General features: G+C 37.5%; 1 protein-coding gene across 1 annotated transcript in view; it reads left to right on the top strand.

The window, feature by feature from the left end:
* Window positions 1-7,717: 7,717 nt before the first annotated feature.
* Window positions 7,718-8,038, top strand: part of LOC103463066 (leucine-rich repeat-containing protein 19-like) — an 18,696-nt gene continuing 18,375 nt past the window's right edge. The window contains exon 1 of the mRNA XM_008406193.2: window positions 7,718-7,873. The gene's annotated coding sequence lies outside the window, so the exon portion shown is untranslated. The remainder of the gene's footprint in view (window positions 7,874-8,038) is intronic.

The following is an 8,038-nucleotide window of genomic DNA, read 5'->3' as shown; positions in this document are numbered from 1 at the left end:
ATCAAAACTAGAAACCCACCTGTTTATAACTGCCTTTGTTCACTAACTGGACAATTGATCACTAACTGGACAATTGATCAAAATATTTGACCTATTTGATGATGATTATTCTTGATAATTTTCATAATCTCATTTAACAAAATGTCAATAAACAAATTCAACTTAAGAACAGTTTCCACGYTGTCATATTTTATTTAAAAAAACGGCACAATAGAAACTCTGTGTGTGGAAAAATGAAATGCATCCTTGATTCAGTGGTTTGTAAGAACATATATTCACTTGTTTTTAGTGTCCAAATTGTATCATTCCAGCAGTCTTGTGTTGAATTCATGCATCCTTCAGGAAACACAGTTTGAAGAACTATTATTAACGTAAAATTGTGGTTCTTTGTAAATTTAGGTCTTTACAACAATAAAGTGCAGTGATTTTTAAGTATTCTTTTCAAAATAATTGARCCAGTTAACATCATGATAAGAGGAAAATCTATTTTGATGGGACTTGTTTCATCCATTATGTTACTTGGAATGCTGTGTATTTTACGCTCTGAAAAATGATGACTTAAWTTTTTTTTCCTATCCAAAACGGTCCTGCTGTGTCTCCCATCAAAATACAACARCCAACAGTTTAGCCACATTGTTTTGACAGTTACAGATTGTCCTTTTCAGGCATTTTTTKAATTGTCTGTCTCTGTATGATAGTATCTGCACATGAATCACAGACACACACACCAAAATCTAACAGTTTAATCTACTTGGTCACCAACATATTTTGCATTAGTTTCATACACTGACAGAAAACATGGTGCAAACCTCCAATCTGAATGACCTGCCATCAACCCCATTCTGCCAGTTTGCCTCCTGGGATGAGACTGGGAATGTGGCTGGGGTGATCTGGGTCCATCACCAGATGTGGAGTACAGTGACCCACCAGTCCGACACCACACACACCCTCCATGTTTTCAGGATGTCAGCGTTTCAGGCCCTGGTGACCTTTCACAGGTAGCTGTGGCGTAACCATTCACCTCATTAATGTTGTTATAGAAAAGCTCTGAAATAACACAAAGGAGGTGATCATCAAAATTGAATCACTGGCTTTTTTTTTTTTTTTTCTCAAAGTGAAATTATATACTCCTAGTCTGCCTAGAGTGTTTGGTTTTTTTGGGGGCAATTTGAGAAAGATTTTGCAATGTGCAGAAYGTGAAGATTCTATGTTCTCCATATGTTTATCCAGATATTCTGCAGCAAACCAGAAATACCTCCACTGGCTTTATCTTCAGCAGTGGAGATTTGAGCAGTGGGTTTCCCACTGAGACTACTGCAGTTTTTATGAAGAAACTGCTATTTTTAGGTTTTTCTGAAGCGCTCCTTAACTCTTGGAAAATGTTTAATTATTCTTTTGCTTCCTGCATAAGAAATCTTGGTGGTGGGTGGTTTGTGATGAAAAGATKTCCTTTCCTCTTCTGGATTATGATTCCAACAGTGCTCACTGGAACCTTCAGAAATTTAAAAGTGCAGCAGCTACTATTGCCAGTAWGTTTGGCAAGAGTAAAGTCTATAAGTGAAGGATTGTTTGCCTTTTCAAATTATTCCACTTCAGTAATCAGAAACCTCTTTTGAGGCAATCAGTTAAAACTGTACAATCTTAAATTGATGCATTAAAATATGTTAAATTATGTGAGTTAATRTGATACTGTCAAATAGAGAGTGTTCCAAGAGACAGTTTAAGAAAGCAAAAAAAAAAAAGAGTGAGATGGATGAGCTGTTTTTGCTTGTCTAAAGTGTCTAAAGGACTTGAGCCAGATTCAGGAAAAGGTACGTCTGCTGAGGGCTGATATGTGTGTGAAGGAAGTGGAGGGAACACAGGGGCAGGAATCGCCCTGCAGACCGGAAAGGCCTTGTGGAGGTGATGGTGGGGGTGGAGGTGGAGGGTGTCCGCTTCAGTCTGAAAGCTTGTTTGAAGCACACACACACACACTCACACACGCACACACACATACACAAACATACGGAATAACATATAACACATCGCTCTGCAGGCCGTGGATTCTCGTTCCCACCAAGCTAGTCTAGTGGAGACAAAGTAAGTCAGATCTTGATGGCTAGTGGTGGCAAAACATGCATGCACACTTCTTAACTCAGGAAGTTAGTGTAAGTGCATTTAATTATGTGCAAAAGTGCTACTGTAAATACAATGGTGCAATCAACAGTGATTCTGTTGTAGGAAATCCACCTTTTAATGYAGCAGCAGTTGAAGTTATGAGCTGCAGGAAAWGATCCTYAGGCCTTTTGTTTGATTTAAGACTGGAGCACTTCATTGTAAATAAACTGAAAACACCAGCAGCTCTTTTAATTGTTCTGCTGTTGCCCTTACAACTATTGAAGACATATGTAAATTAGTCATGGGCAAATGGACTTACTTAGAGTTTACCTAACAATAATAATTGATTAAAATGTTAACATATGCAAAGGTAAAACTTTATTAGTGAACACAAATGGAAAGAAATAAAGAAAAGCCCTGGTAAAAACTGTGAAGTGCCAAGAGAACGGCATTTTCTGTGCCCACAGTGTTCTCTTCACAATGCATTCTTTTTCACCAACATCCTTTATTCTTTGTCAGGGTTCAAAACCAAACACTAAAGCAAACAAAAACAGGAAAAGCCAACAGTTTAAGTTGTTTCTCAGATTTTGTCTAAATTGCCTCCATGTTGCAGAGGATGACTGTTTTTGGTACATTTGGGTGAGAGGTGTTAATTTTTTWAAACGAACACCTGGTTTAATCTGAAGTTGTTTTAAGCAGGCTATARGGCATGTGTCCAATAAGAGAATATTAATTWAAACTATTAGAKACTTGATTGGGACTTGAAAATAATAGCTTGAAAATTTGCAAATGTGAACATAAATAGTGAAAACTAGAAGGACACTTTTAACAGAAGCAGTTTATTTTTTCAGCTTCCTCTTAATTTTTAAAAAGCGACTATTGTTAAATAGGATCTGTTAAATTTAGAACAAGCTATCTTGCAAAGTTGATGACTTAATGAAGCATGCGTTCATRAGCTACTTTCACACAGCATGTCTTAATGCTAAATTCAGACTTTTTACTGGAATTTGACGTTTTTTTGCGTGGTTGTTTATGTTACTAATGAAGGCCGACTGCAGTCAGACTTCTGTGTGAACAGAAAAACATGGACRTTCCACAACAGCACACTGTTTGCAGAATCTTATTTCATAATTTCAGAATTATAATGTTCAGCCAGSCATTATTGGCATCCAGATTTACTGCATCTGTCTTCTGCTGGTGCAGAAAGAATTATATTTTATGTTAATGGTGTAAAAATYGTWTTAAATGTGACATGACCCTTCAGACTGCAGACYCTTTCAAGACTACCGGATACGATTTKGTACCACATGTGGAATTGACACAAATCAGACTTTATTTTGGCTGAAATGATSKGACCTTTSTCTCAAAAAGTCAGACTTGGGTCGCACATGTCTGCTGAGTGAAAGTTGCTTTACAACAATAACTTTTTTACCAACTATCAGTTACATGATCACCTTTTTTTTTATTTAATTTTGCATTCTTTAGATAAAAATAATATTGTTTTTTCTTAAGAAGTCTTTAAAAAGTAAATTGTTATTTATTAAGTCAAAACGCGATGGACTAAACCTTATGTGCTTCTTTGTGTATGTTTTCTCATGGGCCTGGTTAGAGAGATTTTATAGTTTCCATCGAAATTTTTATGTATCAGCTAAGTCGTACTGGAGGTACCCCTAAATAATACAGTTAATATATGCACTGGATACCAGCAGTTAAAACCGTAGAAGCATTAGTAGTATGATACTCTGTCATTAAGTGTCTMTGGGCTCTCTCACTTTTCACATTAACAGACTTACAGCTTCAATAACAGCATTAGAAGGAGTGCAGCTGGAGCATATTAAAACTGTGGCGACTTCAGTGCTCACTCCAAGGTAGATGGGAAATGGATGTGTTATAATGTTCCTGGTTTCACCTTCACAAACTGTGTGTTTCCGTAATACTGGGTGCATTTATGCTTAAAGCTTTGGTGTAAATTCATGAAACCCTGACATCCAAAACAAACAGTGAACTAAGCATGCCTGGTTATTAGCATCTCATTATAATGACTCATTTTYTTCACAAAGACATTAATCTTTTAATCAAACCCAGACCTGGATTATTGGGTATCCAGATGCATGTTGCAAATGCAACAGGATATTTAGCATGGGATGGTTATTAAAGGTAAATAAAATATATATATTTCTTCCAACTATCTTAGAGAAAATGTAAGACTGAGTATAGCACATTTCTTCCTCTTTTTATTATTCTCATGACGGTTGCTCAGGGACTCCCAAGACCAYCCAGCACCACAGGAACCAGCGGACTCTAGCAGTTTTAGGTTATAGCTAAGGCTGGTGTGAGGGGACGTTGGAATTGCCAGGGCCCACTGGTTCCTGTGGTTCTGACTGGTCTTGGGAGTCCCTGACTTCTGGTCGGCATTCTGGACACTGGCTACTAGGCACAGCTAACATGAGTTCCCCTGGATTGCATCCACCTGCTGGGGGTCCCTGAYAGCAGTCTCCACTGTGCTAAGCCGGTTCCTTTGACCTTCCATCAAACTCTCAGAGTTTGATGATGCAATGCTTGGGGCTTGTGCAGGCACCTGGCCACCAGCGTGACCAGATTCTCTGTTCTATCTGTGCATGGGGATGTGGTGGTGAGGTAAGGTGGGGGTTGGATCTGTGCTCTGTCTCTTTGCGGGATGCTGCTCCTGTGCTTCACTGCCAGGCTTCCTTCACATCAGGTAGACAGCTACTCTCAGAGAGTGCCTGACTCAAATGTTATGAAGTATGGCATTTTTCTAACCCCATGACGACGAGTTGTTATGTGGTGAATCACCGCCGTACCTTCTCCAGAATAGTTTAAGAGAATGGTTAAGTCAGGAAACATCTACTTCAGCAGCTGATGTTAAAAATGGTTCCACAAGCTACTGAATCATAGGGTGGGCTTAGTTTTTTTTAGACCTTTTAACTCTTTCCTTGCTTGAATAGTATTGGCAGGAGACTATTGTGTGTTTTGTACACTTGAGCTTAAATAATTTCTAAATCTCGCAAAGATCAGATGACTTTCCATGACAGGTAAAACTCTACATGTAAAAGGGGGGTGTGGTATCTTTTTTCCTATAACCACAAATACATGAGGCCCTTGAGACAAATTTTGGGGTGAAAGTGAGAAAAAAAAATGCAGATGCAGATGTTTTATTCATAGACATATAGATTTGAAGCAGATGTGTAGAAATCCTGTCTCATATTTTCCTGTTTCCTGACAGAGCCACAGCACATGGACTCATAAGCTCCAAAATATGTGAAAAATGTGAARCTATATCACCTTGTAAAATTCACACCTAGATTTGTTTCAGAAGGGAAATGTTTTTAGRGGGGATAAACAAACACAAAAGAAAACTGGCAGTTACTCTCCGTCCAGCAAACCTCCAGAGAGCTTCGKATTGTCTCCTCTAGATGACCAATGGCCAGACACAGRATTGTTTGTCACATAGCTTTTCCTCCTCAAGTGCAACTGTCCATTGTTATGTACAGCACGGCACGTGYTGTTATTTCCCYCGTCTTTTAAAGACCTTGTAAGGTTTTCCCATCTTCTTCACAAAAAGAGCCGTGACCCCAGACCCCGGCACTTTTCTTGCAGAGCAAAGAGTAAACAATGCAATTCAGCAGAAGTGAGTTGATGAGGGGRGAGGGGGGAGAAATGTCCTTGCAACATAATTTTATACAGATTCTGAGAGTCTTTGTTATGATCTTAAACCATCCAGAAAGCTAAGAGAGGGTTAATTAAACAGCTTTATCTGTCACTGATTTTAAAAATGTTATCATCTGAGTCTGATTTTTTTTTAAAAAATCAATGTTATGCTGTCTTTGCAAAATAAAGAASTACATTTTAATTTAAAATTTAAATTTTAATACGTTGTCAATGTCACTTATATGTAATTTTAATGCCATCAGGTTTCATGCTACAGTGGATCTCTGGTATTCACTGAGGTTAGGGAACACAACYGCCCAAGAATACTGGAGACTCCCTCTAATAACACTTATAGCTGCTTATTTTAATAGTGCAAACACCAAATATCTGCTTTAATGCACACAGTGGAAATTACMTTVGCACTACCATGGAAAGTAACATCCACAGTCTTCGTTATCTCTATTTGCGAGCATTGCATCAGAAAACATTGACCAAGTTAAAACAAAAGACATTTTTAGGTTTTCACATGACGGAACTATCTATCCTGTTAACAGCAAAGGGCTTGTTTACCCTCCTTTTTAAAACTTTTCTTTTAATTCAAGAATCTTTATTCCCATATAATTCCTCCCTTAAATCATATCAAAAACTAAAACATGGAAGAAAAGCTGAACAGCATAACATATGAAGTATTTAAGGAAAAATAAAACAACCTTAATTGTTTTCAGGACTCCAATACTTTTGTATACTTTTCTATTAATGTAGTCTACATATTTAATTAGGWTCATTATTCAAAATTAATTCTAAAGCCTCCACTTTAAGCATCCCTTTTTGTGAAACTGTTTATTGTGATCAAATTGTCATTYTTTTGCTTCCAAAATGTACAAATATTGTTTTATTTCTACCTAAAAGGAAAAAACCAAAATTTYACCTACCATAATTTTTATTATGCTGTTACCAAAATATAAATAGTATTGTCATCTACAAATAAAAGAAACTSCAGTTTAGTTAATAATTCACAAATGTCACATTTACGTTCTATCACTGAACCTTGTGAGATTATACATTTRATATATTTTTGCCCTGATAATTTTTAAAAAGCACAAAGTATTTTGACCATAAGCACTTATGAGAAGGGCAAATAAGCAACCGTTTCCAAATAACCTTTTCTYAAAACGTATTAAATTCAAAAGCATTTTGCAATACACAATACTCAAAACTACATGGATGAAGAACAAAAAGCTACTACCAGCCTTTCTGAAACTCCTACATCTTCCAGATGATGCTGAGTTATCATTTTTGATTCCCAACCCATCTTTGTCCCTGATATTTTCCACAAGACATGCAGCTGAAGCATCCTGGAACATAAACAGGGAGGGAGGTAAGGAGAATTGGTATGGGAGTTAAACGTAAAGATACAGGAAGGTCAGGAAGTGGCGCTATTGTTCTCAGGGTCACATCKCTTTTCCTTTCAGATCCTCAGGGGCATTTCTCTCTGTTCATTCTGTGGATCTGATATAAACAAAACTTCTAGACGCCGCAAGTATCTAGTCACACATCCTTTCCCAAGAGGGAGGAGAAAATGTTTATATTTTAAATTCACGAGACAAAGTCTGTCACCTGAGGCAATTACATGCCAACAGACACACCCAGAAGAAGAGGAGACAAATCATAACTAAAGCAAATATAAAACAAAATTATTCTTCAGGTAATAGATGGGTCCATGCACAGAACATTTGTAAAAAAAAAAACACTTAGATTTAGTTACTGTGTCACTTACAAGTAGTTACAACGTGAAAGGTTACATTCTGCTTTCACTACGTGTTTATCTTCTTCCTGGTTTGGCACCGACCAGGTCTAATATCTCATTGGCCGGGGAAGAGCAGGAGGAGGTGAAAGTGGGAGCACACCTTGGTAACCAAAGTTACTCATTAACATGTTATTCTGGGAATGAGCTGCAGAGCACAACAAAGATCAACCTTTGCACAGCACTTCTCTATGTCACAGGCAAAAGCAGAAGAAAATGTTAAAGCTCACTTGAAGTATGTGGGAAGTCGAAGAGAGCAGGTGTAATCTGATACYGCTGGGACTCTGATGACCAGGTGACCAGGTAAGACCTACTGTAAACAACTGGGCTTTTAGAAAGGATTTCGCCAGCAGTATTTAAGACAGGCTGGGTAAATGTTTGACTCCTGAATACAAGTGTAACAAGGCTACTTACAAAAACTGTGTAAATGTAAAATTTATTACATTTGATTTAGGCAATATAAAAGCA

This window comes from Poecilia reticulata, linkage group LG4, assembly GCF_000633615.1.
Source record: "Poecilia reticulata strain Guanapo linkage group LG4, Guppy_female_1.0+MT, whole genome shotgun sequence".
NCBI lineage: Eukaryota > Metazoa > Chordata > Actinopteri > Cyprinodontiformes > Poeciliidae > Poecilia > Poecilia reticulata.
The sequence above is the reverse complement of the archived record's forward strand: the minus strand, read 5'-3'. Positions and strand labels throughout refer to the sequence as shown.